Source organism: Canis lupus, chromosome 34 (assembly GCF_048164855.1).
Source record: "Canis lupus baileyi chromosome 34, mCanLup2.hap1, whole genome shotgun sequence".
NCBI classification, from domain to species: domain Eukaryota; kingdom Metazoa; phylum Chordata; class Mammalia; order Carnivora; family Canidae; genus Canis; species Canis lupus.
The window spans coordinates 25936134-25950980 of NC_132871.1; the positions used below are offsets into that span (position 1 = coordinate 25936134).

At 43.7% G+C, this 14847-nt stretch overlaps 1 protein-coding gene across 1 annotated transcript in view; it reads right to left on the reverse strand.

Annotated features, from left to right (window-relative positions):
- The window catches only part of TANC1 (tetratricopeptide repeat, ankyrin repeat and coiled-coil containing 1), a 223452-nt gene that overhangs the window by 89667 nt on the left and 118938 nt on the right, over nt 1-14847 (reverse strand). The window lies entirely within an intron of this gene.

Here is a 14847-nt window from a genome sequence, read left to right on the forward strand (position 1 = left end):
GGCAGGGGTGACTTTTCATTTCTGAGCACTTCAGTTAAAAATAATTATATATATGTGAAAGCAATATTTGGGAAGCAAGCACCTGAGGCTACTTACTGCATTTAAAGCAGTCTTACATTTTTCACAACATCTGGACACTATGAAAAGTGACACTTTGTATTATCAATCATTTTAGAGGTTTTTTTTTTTTTTTTTAAAGCATCCTGAATTTTCAAAGAAAAGGTTCCTGTCAATTTTATCTGGTCTGGGGTTTTCATTTTACGCTAGGAAATGTTTACAACAAGAGGGGAACGATATAAAGGATAAGTAAGAGAATCTCCTCTGGGGGAGGGAAGCTTTATCCCTAAAGCACATGTCATTAAGTCAATTCCCAAATGGTGAGCTGTGACACACTATCACATCACAGTTGGGATTTTAAAGGGCACAGTACTGAGAGCTCCCAAAGTCTGACCCCTCCCCCTCCTGTATCCTAAAAGACAAGGGTTGGGGGGAGGAAGAGACATACACTTGGGACTAAGAAAGGGGGAAATCTGGCCTGAGGGCATGAAGGGAACACCATACCTGGGACTGGGCTGCCCTCAGTGAGAGTTTCTTGGAAGGATGTGCTTTGAGGGGAAAAAGGAGCCAGATAATGAACTGACCCAGTCAGGAAGCCTGACCCAAAGGGAAGATAATCTCAAGCACAGTGTGTTGTCTGTTACTTGGATTTCCCCCAAAGAAGAAGAGACGAGACTACAAATAAAAGCCTTAAATGCTGCTTGAGAGGGCTCTACTCCACGGATGGACAAAGGCAGCACAAGGTTCCCCAACCCCACGTGCCTGGGTACTGTGAGGTGATGAGAGGCAAGGCAGCAGAAGCTTCTCTGGTCTGCCCCGAGGGCTGCCAGAAACTTCTAGAAACACTTTTACAACTGCCTGGGGACCTTGTGTAGGGAGAGAAGGGTGATAGATCAGTGCAATCTGAGTTGTTACTGCTGTGTGTAACCTCCTCCATATCCAAAGACAGCTAAGGTCTGAGGAAATTCAGACTAATTCTAGGGAAGGAAAGAAAAAAAGAATGTGAGAGGAAAACAATGAGTCACCTGCAAAGGGTGACTGAAATACGAGAGTTACCTGACATCACTCTCAATAAGCCTCCTTTTTCCTATTCTGAATACCTTATTTTTTAAGAGTGTACTGAGAAGGGCAGACAGCCTTGATTCCCTCACACAAAGCACAAGGCGCTGTGTGATATAAATGTGCATTGCCATTCAGGCACTTAAATCAAGCAGCAAAAATGGTTTCAAAATGAAGCCACGTTCCTTTCAATAAATCAGCTTTAAAATAAATATTGACAATGATTTTCTAGTCTCAGTTTGTAGTGTGCATGTTTACAGCACTAGGAGTACAATAAACCCCTAACTCTACAAAATACCCTGAGTAATGTTTCCACTTTCTGCCAACGCAGTTTGATCGGTTGGTCGTGCTATTCCTACACTGTACCTGTTTTTATATAACCAAAGCAGGGAAATACACTCATCCACCTTACTTACTCAACAAGTATCCACTGGCATCCACTGCATGCCAGACATAGTGTGGGAACAAGATATCAACATGCTCTCCTCCAGTTCTCAGCGAGGGGACAAAACTATCATATTGCCTAAAATTGATTTCCAAACACTTCAACATAAATAAGTGGTATAAATGTGTATCAGGTGCCTTTCATCTACTGCCTAAAAGCAATTAGTTGTCTTGCTCTGGAATATAGACTCCAGAGATTAACTAGCCTTTTTTTTTTTTTTTTTAAGATTTTATTTATTTATTTGAGAGGGAGAGTGAGAGCACAAGCATGCATGCACTCACTCGGAGTGAGGAAGGCAGAGAGAGAGCATCTCAAGCAGACTCTGAGCTGAGTGTGGAGGCTGACAGGGGGTCTCGATCTCATGACCTTGGGATCTAGACTCAACTAAAAGCAAGAGCTGAGTGCTTAACCAACAGAGCCACCCAAGCACCCCAAGGTTAACTAGCTTTTAAAAGAAAGACCAGGGGGCACCCGGGTCGGTTAAGTGACTGATTCTTGATTTCAGCTCAGGTCATGATGGCAGGGTGGTGAGATCAGCCCTGTGTGGGGCTCCCCGCTCAGCAAGGAGTCACTTGAGATTCCCACTCTCCCTCGGCCCCTCGCCCTACTTGCTCACAAATGAGTTAAGAGGATTAACCAGAAACATCCAGGAAACACTGTGGCCTAACCCAGGTATGAAAATCTAGCAGACCCTCAGAAACGTGGCCTAGGCTTACTAAATAAAGGATCCAGGTCCAGCTGCCAATTCCAGGAAATTTCCTGATCCCAATGCAAAAAACCAGGAAATTATCTGGCACCCACCCTATGTCTGGTTATAAGCTAAAATTCTGTCTGCGGTAGGCAGAACACCTTGAAAGATGCCACTCCAAGATTCCTGTTCCCTGGTTACCAAATGAAACACAATGTGGATATGGCTGTGAAGTCCTGCAGATGGAATTTAGAATTAAGGTTACTAACCAGGTGACCTTAAACTAGAGAGATTGTCCTGGACTATTGGGTAGACCCAGTGTAACCACATGAGCCCTTAAAAGCCAAAGAGAAGACTGAAGAGTCAGTCTTCATTTCAGGTGCACAGGTGACATGTCCCTGGGGGGCTTCCAGAAAGTCTTACAAGAGCCTTGTATAAGGAGTAGCAAGTCAGTGTCATCTGAGTTATTACTCATGTAACACTGTTCATACCGAAAGAGTATGAGATGAAAAAAGGCAGAAGTTGGGGGAGGCGATTGGAGAGACTCAAAGCAGAAGGACTCAACCTTTCTGTACTTGCCACATTGCTAGCTTTGAAGATGGAAGAAGGGAGAAACAAGCAAAGGAATGCAGCAGCCCCTAGAAGTTGAGAACAGCCCCCAGCCCTAGGGACCTCAATCCTATAGCCACATGGCATAGAATTCGGCCATTGTAAACAGGCGTGGGAGTGTCTCATCCTCTCAACCTCCAGAAAAGCATGCAGCCTGGCCAAAATCTTCAGTGGGCCTTGTGAAATCAGAGTAGAGAACCAGTTATGCCTGGACTTCTAACCTACAGAACTGTGAGATAATAAATTTAAGTGTACGTATTTCCACTAATTTCTTAGGGCAACAATGAAAAATTAATATATTGTCTAGGAGATAGAGGTAATCTGTATTTGCTGCAGTAATCATGAATGCAAGGTGCTGTCAGGGCACTGACCCCCTAAAAGAACCAATCTGGAACTTCTAGTCATGTAAAACCATTATATGACTGCAGTGAGCCAGTCTGCTAATGAATCTACATGCGGACAGAACCCTGTCTGAGCCTTGTTTTCTTTCACATCTGAGTTTATAGGGGAGAACTCTCTAGCCCTCACCTCCTCTACCTACTGGTAGCAATTATAATTCACCATAAAGATCTAATGCCTGAAGTTGGTTTTTTCCTGCTGGTAAGCATCATTAACCAAGCCATCCCAATACATGGTTAACCACAAATCCTGGATTTAAGATGTCCCTAGGAAAAAAATCTGACTCCTTCCGGGAATGGTAATTTTAGAGTTTACCTAAGGAACTAGGGAAGAAAGCCCATAAGAGAAAGGGTTCTCCTGTTACTCCCACAAGCAGGAAAGGAGCCCTGTGGTGTGTGGTAAAGTGGCAACTCCAAAAGAGGGAGGCAGCATCCCTGAGAACTTTCTTTCCCTGAAGGTTCAGACCAATCATGGTCAAAAGAATGGTCCCTAGACCAGGAACAAGGGCATGACCAGGGATCTTGTTAGAAATGCAAACCCTCAGACCCACTGCAGACCAGAGGGATTCTGATGTGCACTCAGGTTTGAACCCCACTGGGTTAGCCTGTCCTGGGTAGCCATACAACACTGCCCAGGGATATTGTTACAACCTGACTAGGTTGCATAGAGGACCGTTAAAAGGGCCCCACTCTGAAAAGGAGTTACCATGACACATCTTAGCAGAATGGTAAAATTTAAAAACAAAAAACTGAAGAATAAAAATTGATGGTGAGGAGACAAACCAATGAGAACTCTCCTCCACTGTTGGCAGGGATGCAAAATGGTATAATCACTTTAGTAAAGAGTTGCCATTTTTATATAAAATTAAGCACACCATGTGACCAAGCAATGTGACCAAGCAATTCCACAATGACGTACTGACCCAAGAGAAATGAAAATGTATGTTAGCCCAAAAACCTGCATGTACATGTTTATGACAATTTTACTGACAATCAACCACCATTAGAAGCTACCCAAATGCCCTTCAACTAGTGAATGGATAAACTATAGTATTTCCACACAATGGAATGATACTCAGCAGTAAAAAGAAAAGCGGTATTGATACCCACCACAACAGAAATGAAGCTCAAGTGTACTATACTCAGTAAAAGAACCCAGACTCAAAAGACTGTGTACTGTATCATTCCATTTATAGGACATTCTGGACAAGGCAAGCTATAGATTTAGACAACAGATCCCAGAGAGTAGAAGTTGACTACAGAGGAACAGCATGAGGGAAAATTTGGGGGTAAGGGAGCTGTTCTGTACTTGACTCTGGTGGTGCTGATAATACAACCCTATGCATTTTCTTTTTTTTTTTTCTTATTTATTTATGATAGTCACACACACAGAGAGAGAGAGAGAGAGAGGCGCAGAGACACAGGCAGAGGGAGAAGCAGGCTCCATGCACCGGGAGCCCAACGTGGGACTCGATCCCGGGTCTCCAGGATCGCGCCCTGGGCCAAAGGCAGGCGCCAAACTGCTGTGCCACCCAGGGACCCCAACCCTATGCAATTCTTAAAACCCACGGAACTGTTCAACAAAAAGTAAACTTCATTATATACAAATAAAAATGAAAATTTTTTAAAAAGGGAGGTCTGACTTAGGGTGTCCATCTCTACAGGAGAAAATCACTAACTTGTAGGATGCCTCCATTCTTGGCAAGTATCTCTGACCTACTGAGAGGCAGAAACATTGGGAGGCCAGTTCCAGCATCTACTATCCACTTCTATCTTGGTAAGAAAGCCATAATTTTTAACCGGTCACTGTTTTAAGAAGTACCCAATATTTAGAGAGAGGCAAAGAGATTACAGAGCGTCTGCTGAGTTGGGTGTTAGGGGTTGTTTACATGAAGCAGATTCTCCAAGACTATCTCATTCTATATTCTTGACTGACTTTCTAGCAACTGGACTATTTTACAGCTCTGCACATTGCCAAAAACTTAATAGCAATGTAAATGATTCCTGTCCATAGCAATGTAAACAAATTTTGTGTGGCAGAGCATATAAATCTCTGTAATCCAAATTCTCATTTAAACTAGCCTTAACATCTTACTCATTCCCTCTTTAATTAATGAGCTAAATAAAATTGTTGACATATGACCTTTGTATTTGCATGTCCTATTTTTGCCTTCTTGAAAATTATACTTCAGCAGCACAGGGAATTAAATAAATCAGAGAGTGCATTTCCCAGCCCGCTTGGCAGCTAGGTAAATGCAATCACTGAGAGGAAATGGAGTGTTGGGTGGGATTTCGAGGAAGAGTGTTTAAAACGAGCCAACCCAGCTGACAGGGGCCCCTTAGGACTCCTCTCACTTTCTTCCATCTGGCAGGAAATGTCGACATGCTAGCTGGTATGCTAACAATCGTACGGGAGCATGAGGTGACCTTGTGGTAGGAGGGTACAGCAGGCTGATAATGGCGCCCAAAAATATGTGCATGACCTAATCTCTGAAACCTGTAAATGTTCTTTATTTGGAAGAGTGGTTTGTGATTAAGGATTCTGAGGTGAAGAAATCTTCCTGGATTATCCAGGTGGGCCCCAAGTGCCATCATGAGTATCCTTACAAGAGATGCAAAGGGAGACCACACAGAGAAAGCCACGTGAGGACAGAGACAGAATGGAAGGAAGTAGCCATAAAAAACGATCACCTGGAGCCCCCAGAAAGTAGGAGAGCAAGAACAGATTTTCCCCAAAACCTCTGGAGGGAGTACAATCGTACTAAACCCTTGATTTCTGAATTCTGGTCTTCAGAACTGTGAGAGAATGAATTTCCGTTGTAAGCCATCCAGTAGGTGGTACTTGGTTACGGCAGTCCCACGCAACTAATGCAGAGGGTAGGCACAAGACAGGGGCCTGGTTCCCTGACCATGGACACCTTAAAGTCACCTTGGCCCTGCATCATCTAACCCAGACTATTAACGAGAGAAACAAATTTTTATTTTGTTTAAGCCATTATGCATTTGATTGTTTTTACTTGAAGCCCAACTTAATCCTTATATAGTTAACATACTGTGATCATCAATCATTGGTCCCAACTCACTGGTCCCAACCTCGACCTGCCTGATCAGCTGATCGATCATACTGGTCATCCCGCAACCTCAGCAAGGTTGTGAATTAAATATAGAGCTGAAGAAGTCGAACTCAAAGGACTGAAAGGACTGTGTTACCTTTAAGTTTGCCATTGCAGGGCATAATCAGGGAACATCTAGGAGAAAAATTTTAATGCTTTTAAAATATGGACTATCAGAGTATCTGACTGATTAGCTTTGTGATTCCTATTCAAAATATGTAATTTTTAGCTTTAGCTGAAATTCATTTTAAACGCTTGACTTTAGATTATAAACAAAAAATTTGTAAATGGAGTTTAAAGGTTGTAGAAAGCTACGTTTAAAATTATAACGACGATAGCTTGAAGAGTAATTTGGAACTCTTAACATCATCTGCTATACAGACAAAATGCTGCTCTAAGACATCAAAAGACTCATTTTCACAATGGTCTCTCCACAGTATAAAGTCAGTTTCTCACTTTCAAAATGCTCACTGGAAGGAGTTCAAGATGGAAGGAAGGAGAGCAGGTAAAAGGAAAAATGGACTCCCCCAAATTCCTTTAACTCCAAGTTTATCACAGTCCACAGTGCAAGTGGACTCTCACAGCCCTTAGCCAGCCCACAATGCTAGCCATCATTTATTTCTAGTCCTTCAGCTGAATTCTAGAACCTTCCATGTGCCACCACAGTCCCCATGGTCATCATGCTATTCTTCTCAGCATCCCCCAGATAACTCATTTCTCCATGTTCCTATTGTCTGAACAGAGAAGGTACGCTGCTCAGAGCCACTCTCTCTAAGGTCAGGAGCAGCCCATGGTCTTGCTGTACATGGTCAGAGGCTGGTGTGTCAGGCCACACACACGTGGCCTCTAACAATCCAGAGAGTCCCATGAAAGGCTCATCGGAGACTGAAAGCAAGAGCAGAGCTGGGCTTGTGAGCCTGAGGCAAATGTTCTTCTGTGACCTCTGGTGAGAAGCTCACACTTGGAAGCATGTGATGGCCGTTATCTGAAATACCTCTTGGAAACATCAGGAACCTCAGAGAGCAGCAGCAGAGCCGTATCTGGAGGCTTAGCTGTTATCTCTTTCGAGTTTGAACAGGACAAATTGCACTCACAGATGACATAGGTAACCCATGACATCACTGACAAGGAGCCAGCTGAAGAGCTCCTGGCAGAGGACACCTCCTTACAGGCAGACAGCCTCTAGAGTGACGGAGCCAGTCACAACCTCCTCCAGCAACGTCTTTCTCTCTGTGCTCTGACCCCAGGGACACATGGTCTGTATACGGAGTTACAGTATGGTTCTTTAGAATTTTTTTTTAAGATTTTATTTATTTATTTATGAGAGAGAGAGAGGCAGGCAGAGACACAGGCAGAGGAAGAAGCAGACTCCACGCAGGGAGCCTGATGTGGGACTTGATCCCCGGACCCCAGGATCACGCCCTGGGCTAAAGGCAGCACTAAACCGCTGAGCCACTGGGCTGCCCTAGAATTTTTTTTTTTTAATCCATCAAAGCAACTACAATTTCATCTCACTTGCAGAAGCTGATCAAGATTAACATTCAATTCAGAATTCCTGATTCCACACTGACTTACTGCTTCTTGTTTTTTTTTTTTGTTTGTTTTTTTGTTGTTTTTTTTTTCTTTAAACCAATTCCAATAGGCTATCACACTGACCTCCAGCTTAGCACTTGCTAACGGTCAGGTCAACCACAAAGCCCTATGGATTATCCCACCAATTCCCACACCTCTCCCGTGCCCGTGCCCAGAGACTCCTCCTGTGGATGTAAACACTTCCAGGAGCCAGAGTTCCAGTAATCCCATCCCGGCCCCACATCCCCACGGCAGGCATTAGCAGGACCCCTGCCTGCTTTCCACACAGATGCAAACATCTTAAAACCTTTCAGTGAAGAAGAATGACACTATTAAAATAAGTCCCCAACCTGCCTAATCCAAAGAAAAACAGCTCCAGAAGTTCAGGGTTTCAACCTGCTGTACTTTTATGCCTCAGCTGTTAAACAATTTTAAATAATCAGAAAGAAAGCTTACCTTAAGATACCCAGACACCCTTTGGTCTGGGTGATCAAAGTTAGCAGTTACTATGCCAAAAGAAAGAGCTATTAAGAACCTTAACCTTCAAATGTTTACTTTTTTAATCTACACCTGGTGATGCACAAAGCCAAAGTCATAAGGTAGCCTCTTTTAAGAACATGGGTCAGGAGTGTCCCAGAAACAGGCCAAAATTATTCCTGGAAGACACTCATCCTTCAGCAACTACCACACGGTGGCGCTGCTTCAATGCGGATTTCAGACAAAATCCACAAGTGCATTTCTTCACTATCAGGACAATGCTTGCACCCATGAGGAGTTAGGAGAACAAAACCCAGAAATGCTCCTTTTTGATGGTTTCAACTCTGTGGTTAACAGTCTATATGGAGGAATTAAACTGTGGAGGCAGCAGCCCTCTGCCCAGGTTTTAGGCTGGATCTAACAGAATTCTGACACTTTTGGCCTCTGCAGAGCTCCCGTTCACCTAGAGCCCACAAGGCAACACGTGAGGCAGAAGGGCCAAGTGCCCCTGAGGTAGCGATCTCACAGTGAAACCTGAAATGTCACCTACCTGTGAATCTACACTGATATAAGTAACTGAATGGGGAAGAAGAAATGAATCTCCATGCAGAAAATCCCAAATTTATGTAGATACCTCACTATTGAGGAGAGGGAGGAGAATACCCCACTCTTCACATGTGGGCTGCTCACAGCACCTTTCCTCCAGAGAGCAGGATATGGAGACAGCCATAAGAAGACAGAGCAACTTTACTATGGAGAAATGTGGAAACTACTACCGAGGCTGGGTGACCAAGTTTAACATAAACTGTGATAAGTCACGTTGCTAGTATCCACCATCAAAACGATGTGGTAAGAAGGGCACTTGACCTCTGTAGTCTTCGTCTCCAAAACCCCCTAACTACAGTCTAATTAAGAGAGAAGCATCAGACAAATCCCAACAGAGGGGCCTCCTACAAAATTCCAATCAGTATGCATCTGGCAAAGTCATCAAAACCAAGGAAGGTCTGAGAAACTAAGAGGAATCTAAGCAGACATGACAAATAAATATAATGTGGTATCCTGAATAAGATCCTGGATATTAGTTATAAACCAAAGAAATATGAATGAAGCATAGACTTTAGTTGATAATAACGTATCAATATTAGTTTATTGTGACAATAATCATTAATGTACTATGTTAGTAATAAGAAAAACTGGGTATGTGTTAGATGGGAACTCTGAACTACATTTGCAATTTTTCTCTAAATCTAAAACTATTTTAAAATAAAAAGGTTTAGGGACACCTGGGTGGCTCAGTTGGTTAAGCATCTGACTCCTGATTTCAGCTCAGGCCATGATCTCAAGGTCATGAGAGGGAGCCCTATGTCTGGCTCCATGCTCAGTGTGGAGTCTGCTTGAGATTCTCTCTCCCCTTCTCCCTCTGCCCCTCCCCACCGACTCAGTCTTGCTCGCTCGCTCTCTCTCTCTCCCTCTCAAATAAATAAAATCTTTAAAATAAAATAAAAGTTTATGTTTTAGAAAATCAATTCAAAGCTCACATGGTAACTAAGATACTTTCACATACAGGACAATGCCTTTATCTTCTGTATTAGGCATTCAGGTTGTGTTCCTGACAGTCCCCTGACACCCACCATAGAAGAGGATTGTTACAGGCTGAATGGTGCTCCCCAAATTTCATAGGCTGAAGTATTATAACTCCTAGTGTCTCCGAATGGGACTGTATTTGGAAAGCAGGCTTTTAAAGAGGTAATTAAGTTAAAAAGAGGCCACTGCCATGGGCCCTTAATCCAATCTGAATGATGTCCTTATAGGAGGAAATCTGGACACACAGACACACACCAGGGATGCACAGGCACAGAGGAAAGACCCATGTGAGGGCTCGATGAATAGGAGGTTATCTGGAAACCAAGGAGAGGGGCCATAGGATGAAAAAAAGCCGCAAGCACTCTCATCCTGGACTCCCAGCCTCCAGAATTGTGAGAAAATACATTTTTGTTGCTTAAGCCACCCGTTCTGTGGTACTTTGTTATAGTAGCACCAGCAAACTAATACAAGGGTGAGGAAAAAACAACCACCACCACCACATGGCATCACTGAAGGTCATGGGAATGAAGAGCTTGATGGCTTCCGTGCCATCTGTACCTACCGGAAGGGATCTGACCTAATGCCGCTGTTCTAAGCAGCAATAAGGTGAAACGGAAACGTCTAGGGCTTTGGAGTAGGGCTGACGGAAATCCCAGCCAGTCAGGAGCTAGCTGTGTAAACTATAGGCAAATTATCTACTCCTGGGTCTCTTCATCAACTGTGAATGAGGTTAGTACCTACACCTCAGGATCGAATATAAAGTGTCTGGTACATGGTTAAGTCCTACATAAATACTAAGTTTCATCCCCCCCCCTTCCTTTAAGCTGGGAAACTATAAACTATGGTCTCGGGGTCAAATCGGACCCATTGCATGTTTTCATAGATGTTAGTACACCATACCCACGACCACGCATTTATGTCTATGGCTGACCTGTGCTACACTGTGCTACAATGAGAAGGCTGAGTAGTTACAACACAGACCCTATGGTCCTCAAAGCCTGGAATATTTACCATCTGGCCTTTGACAGAAGAAACTTGTCAATTCTATTCTGTCATCAGTTACCCTATTGCCAAAAACGAACACTTTTTATTCCTTACTGTACCTGAACTTTCTAACCACTACCGCAGATGCCATGTCTTAAGAAAAAGGGCGGGGGGGAAGGATTTTAAGATTGTATTTATTCACAAGAGACACAGAGAGGCAGAGACACAGGCAGAGGGAGAAGCAGGCTCCCTGTGGGGAGCTCGATGAAGGACTCAATCCTGGGACCCTGGGATCATGACCCGAGCCAGAGGCAGATGCTCAACCACTGAGCCCCCAGGCATCCCTCTTTCCTCCAGGCTTGAGGCCAGCACTCAGCTCAGGCTCCGCACTTCCAACTCCCCAACACTCTTCATGAGCGAAGCTCTGTGGAACATCTAAGGTTCAAGATATTCAAAGTCAAACTCTCCAGCCTGCCCAACCAACCTGTTTCTGTATTCTACACTGTAGTTAATTACATAGCACCTACGCCTATGGCAGGACAGAAACAGCTTGACTTGAAATCCCAGGACCAGCGTTAAAATTCCAACTGTCAGAGCCTTACCTAAATTACAAGAATAATGATCACCTTGGAGACACTTCCTAATAATTACATAGCAGAGAAAGGTAGAGCCACCAGTGCAACAACAATGTTTTGAATCTGGACTCACCTAGAAAACCAAGCTAGATCCCTCGGCAAGATTCCCAGCTGATTTGCAAAGAATTGGTAAAGCGTGTGCAGAAATGTGGACTCCTCAGCTGCTGGGCAGTGTGGGGCAGGACCTCAAGGGACAGCCCATTTACCCCAAATGCTGAACAAATATCTCTCGTGTGCTATGGTATGAAAAGAGGTCTGGCCCAGAGTTGTTCTGCATTTGTCTTCTGTCCCTCATTCTCATGTACAAAAGGTCACCACAACCTATAGATTCTTTTCCCTACAACTTTCTCAAACAAACTTCCACTTCCCTCCATTACCCTGTCAATGCAGAGCTTTTGGTTCCTATACTTCATTTGAATCTTTACAAAAGAGTCCCAACCATTTGCCCCAACTCCAAAATGGCCTGTATAAAATAGTTATTGTCCTCCAGCCCCTGTTTATTCCTTCCCTCTACTTAAAAAGTGATCAAAGGACACCACTGCCAAAAGACTAAAGTCTTTCCTGGCTCCCATCGAAGTTCCATGCTCTCCTCTGACATTACTGGCCGCCCCCCTTATGCCTTGTGAGCTACGGCCAGTGCAGCCATCACTCACATTCCTGCATGCTCTCTAGACCTCAAGTGGGGCTGTTCCTTCCCTAAAGAACATTCTTCCTGCCCACCCAACGCCTGTTAGCTATGTAACCCCTAATTTACACGCTAACAGCACCCCCTAATGTCACATGCCCTTGGCACCTTACCAACTGCCCCCAAAGATTCTCACTCTTTTCCATGACATCAGGACTCTGTAGACAGCTCGAAGTCTTACAGGTCATCACTTCTCTCACTCATCTGGGAGGTCCTCAAAGCTTAGGGCAAGGTGTTTGTTCACCTTTCTATCAACTTTACCTCTACCCCACAGCCTAACATAGAGCTAATGCTCAATAAGCCTGTATAAGACAAATGTTTATGGAACCTCACAAAATCACCAAGTGAAAGAATTTTTCCTGTGTCTCTGAGGACATTCAGGAAAAATAAAGGTCACCACCACAAAAAAGTCACATCCACCTACACAGTGTCCTCTTGTGATGAAAGGGATCCTGGAAAAGTCTCTTGCCAACTCAGCTACCAGCAAGTCCAGAAGAACCAGGGGAAGCAAGAGCTCATGAGAGCAGCAGTGTGTAAAGAAGGACTATTTTTAAAGGCCAAAGGGCACACAAACTAAGAATTTCCAGTTTGAAAGGAAGCAGGAAAACTGAACCACAAAAATAATAAGAGTATCCAAATGCAAATTAAAAAGGATTCTCTTAAGCAGTCTGCTAGAAGGTTTCTTTCTCATTTCAGGGAAAATATACTGGACTCAGTAAGTTTTATTTTTTCTTTCCACTGTATCATTATGAAACCTACAAGCAACAGTGAAAAAAAAATCAAGGGGACTCACACGTATGAAACTAGTAAGATTTTTCCTGCCTTAAAAGGACCTGTTATTCCCCAAGCAATTGCTTATTAAAACACCACCAACTTAAAAAAAAAAAAAAATGCAGTAAGACCTAATGTTGAATAAATATTAAGTCTTCAGAAACTGTTTAATGTGTGCTTCCTTGACCTAGCCTGTTGACATCATTTCTTCCTGAGAGTCTTACAGGCCCCAGGTGGCCATTCTGAAGGATCTTTCATAGGTGGGCAGAATCAAGACGGCACAGAGGTGCTAGGTGGTTTCCCTGTCCTCACCCCAAACTCTGGTTATCAGCCTGCTTCCTTGTGAACTGCTTCTCACACTCCAAATCTTGGTTACTTGCATTCTTACTGTTTGATCTTTACCACTTTTTTTTTTTTAAGACTTTATTTATTCATGAAAGATGGGGAGGGGGAGGGTAGGCAGAGACACAGACAGAGGGAGAAGCAGGCTCCATGCAGGGAGCCTGATGTAGGACTCGATCCCGGGACTCCAGGATCACGCCCTGAGCCACCCAGGTGTCCCTCTTTACCACTTTCAATAAGAACTACAACAGGACCAAGAATAAATAAACAAGGCAGTTGGCTGGGAGCAACACCTACTACAGGAAATGAAAAGCAACGAAAGATCTCATGAGACCTTTCACACGAACTGTGGACAGGTCACCTCCTCTGCAAAGCCACACCCAGAACTTACAGACCCAAATCCAGGTATCAACAGAAAGGTATTAGAAGTCCCTGCACTGAGAAAGGAGTGCCTTTCCCACTGTCCAGGTCAGTCAAACTTGAGTCATAAGAGGACGCAGTAGGAGAAGCCAACAAATGGAAAAAGGAGCAAATTACCTGATCTCAGAAGTCAGGAGCTACAGCACTTCTGAGCGTGTATTAGGAGCCAGGCACTTTACCAACATCCCCCTCTACCCTTTCTAAGAACTATGAGGAAACCCAGAATCAGAGAGCTTGTCAAGTCACCTCCAAGGACACAGAGCTACTAAGAACAGGAACTTTGGATTTGAACCCCGGGTCTATCCATCTTTTAAGGGCCAGAAACTTCTCACTACACTACAAACATAGCTTGGATAGAATTTCCCCATTAAGAAGGCAGCAAGGAAAAAGACGTGTATAGAAGTTCATCTTATGGAATGCAGAGGATATCTGCTTAAATCTCAACACCGCTTCTAAAAATGATAAAAAACAAAACCATGCTTCCTGAGAATCCTTTTTACGCATATAAATTTTAATGTATGTATGAATGCATATATACATTCATTTAAATTTTAGAGAACACACACCTGACTCTAATAAGAACTCCAGAACTGAGAAAAAAATGTTCTAAATTATTTTGTAAAAGTAAACTACTTTTAATAAAGAAAACCTCCATTAAATTTTTGCTGAAGATCTCAAAGTCCACAATCATTTTTTGATTAACAAAATAGGGAATCTCTAGCCTGTAAGCCTCACTTCAAGACCTCAAATTCCTGGGGGCAGCCTGGGTGGCTCAGTGGTTTAGTGTCTGCCTTCAGCTCAGGGCGTGATCCTGGAGTCCCGGGATCGAGTCCCACACATCAGGCTCCCTGCATGGAGCCTGCTTTTCCCTCTGCCTGTGTCTCTGCCTCTCTCTCTCTCTCCCTGTGTCTCAAATAAAGAAATAAATAAACAGGGCAGCCCAGGTGGCGCAGCGGTTTAGCGCCGTCTGCAGCTCAGGGTGTGATCCTGGAGACCTGGGATCGAGTC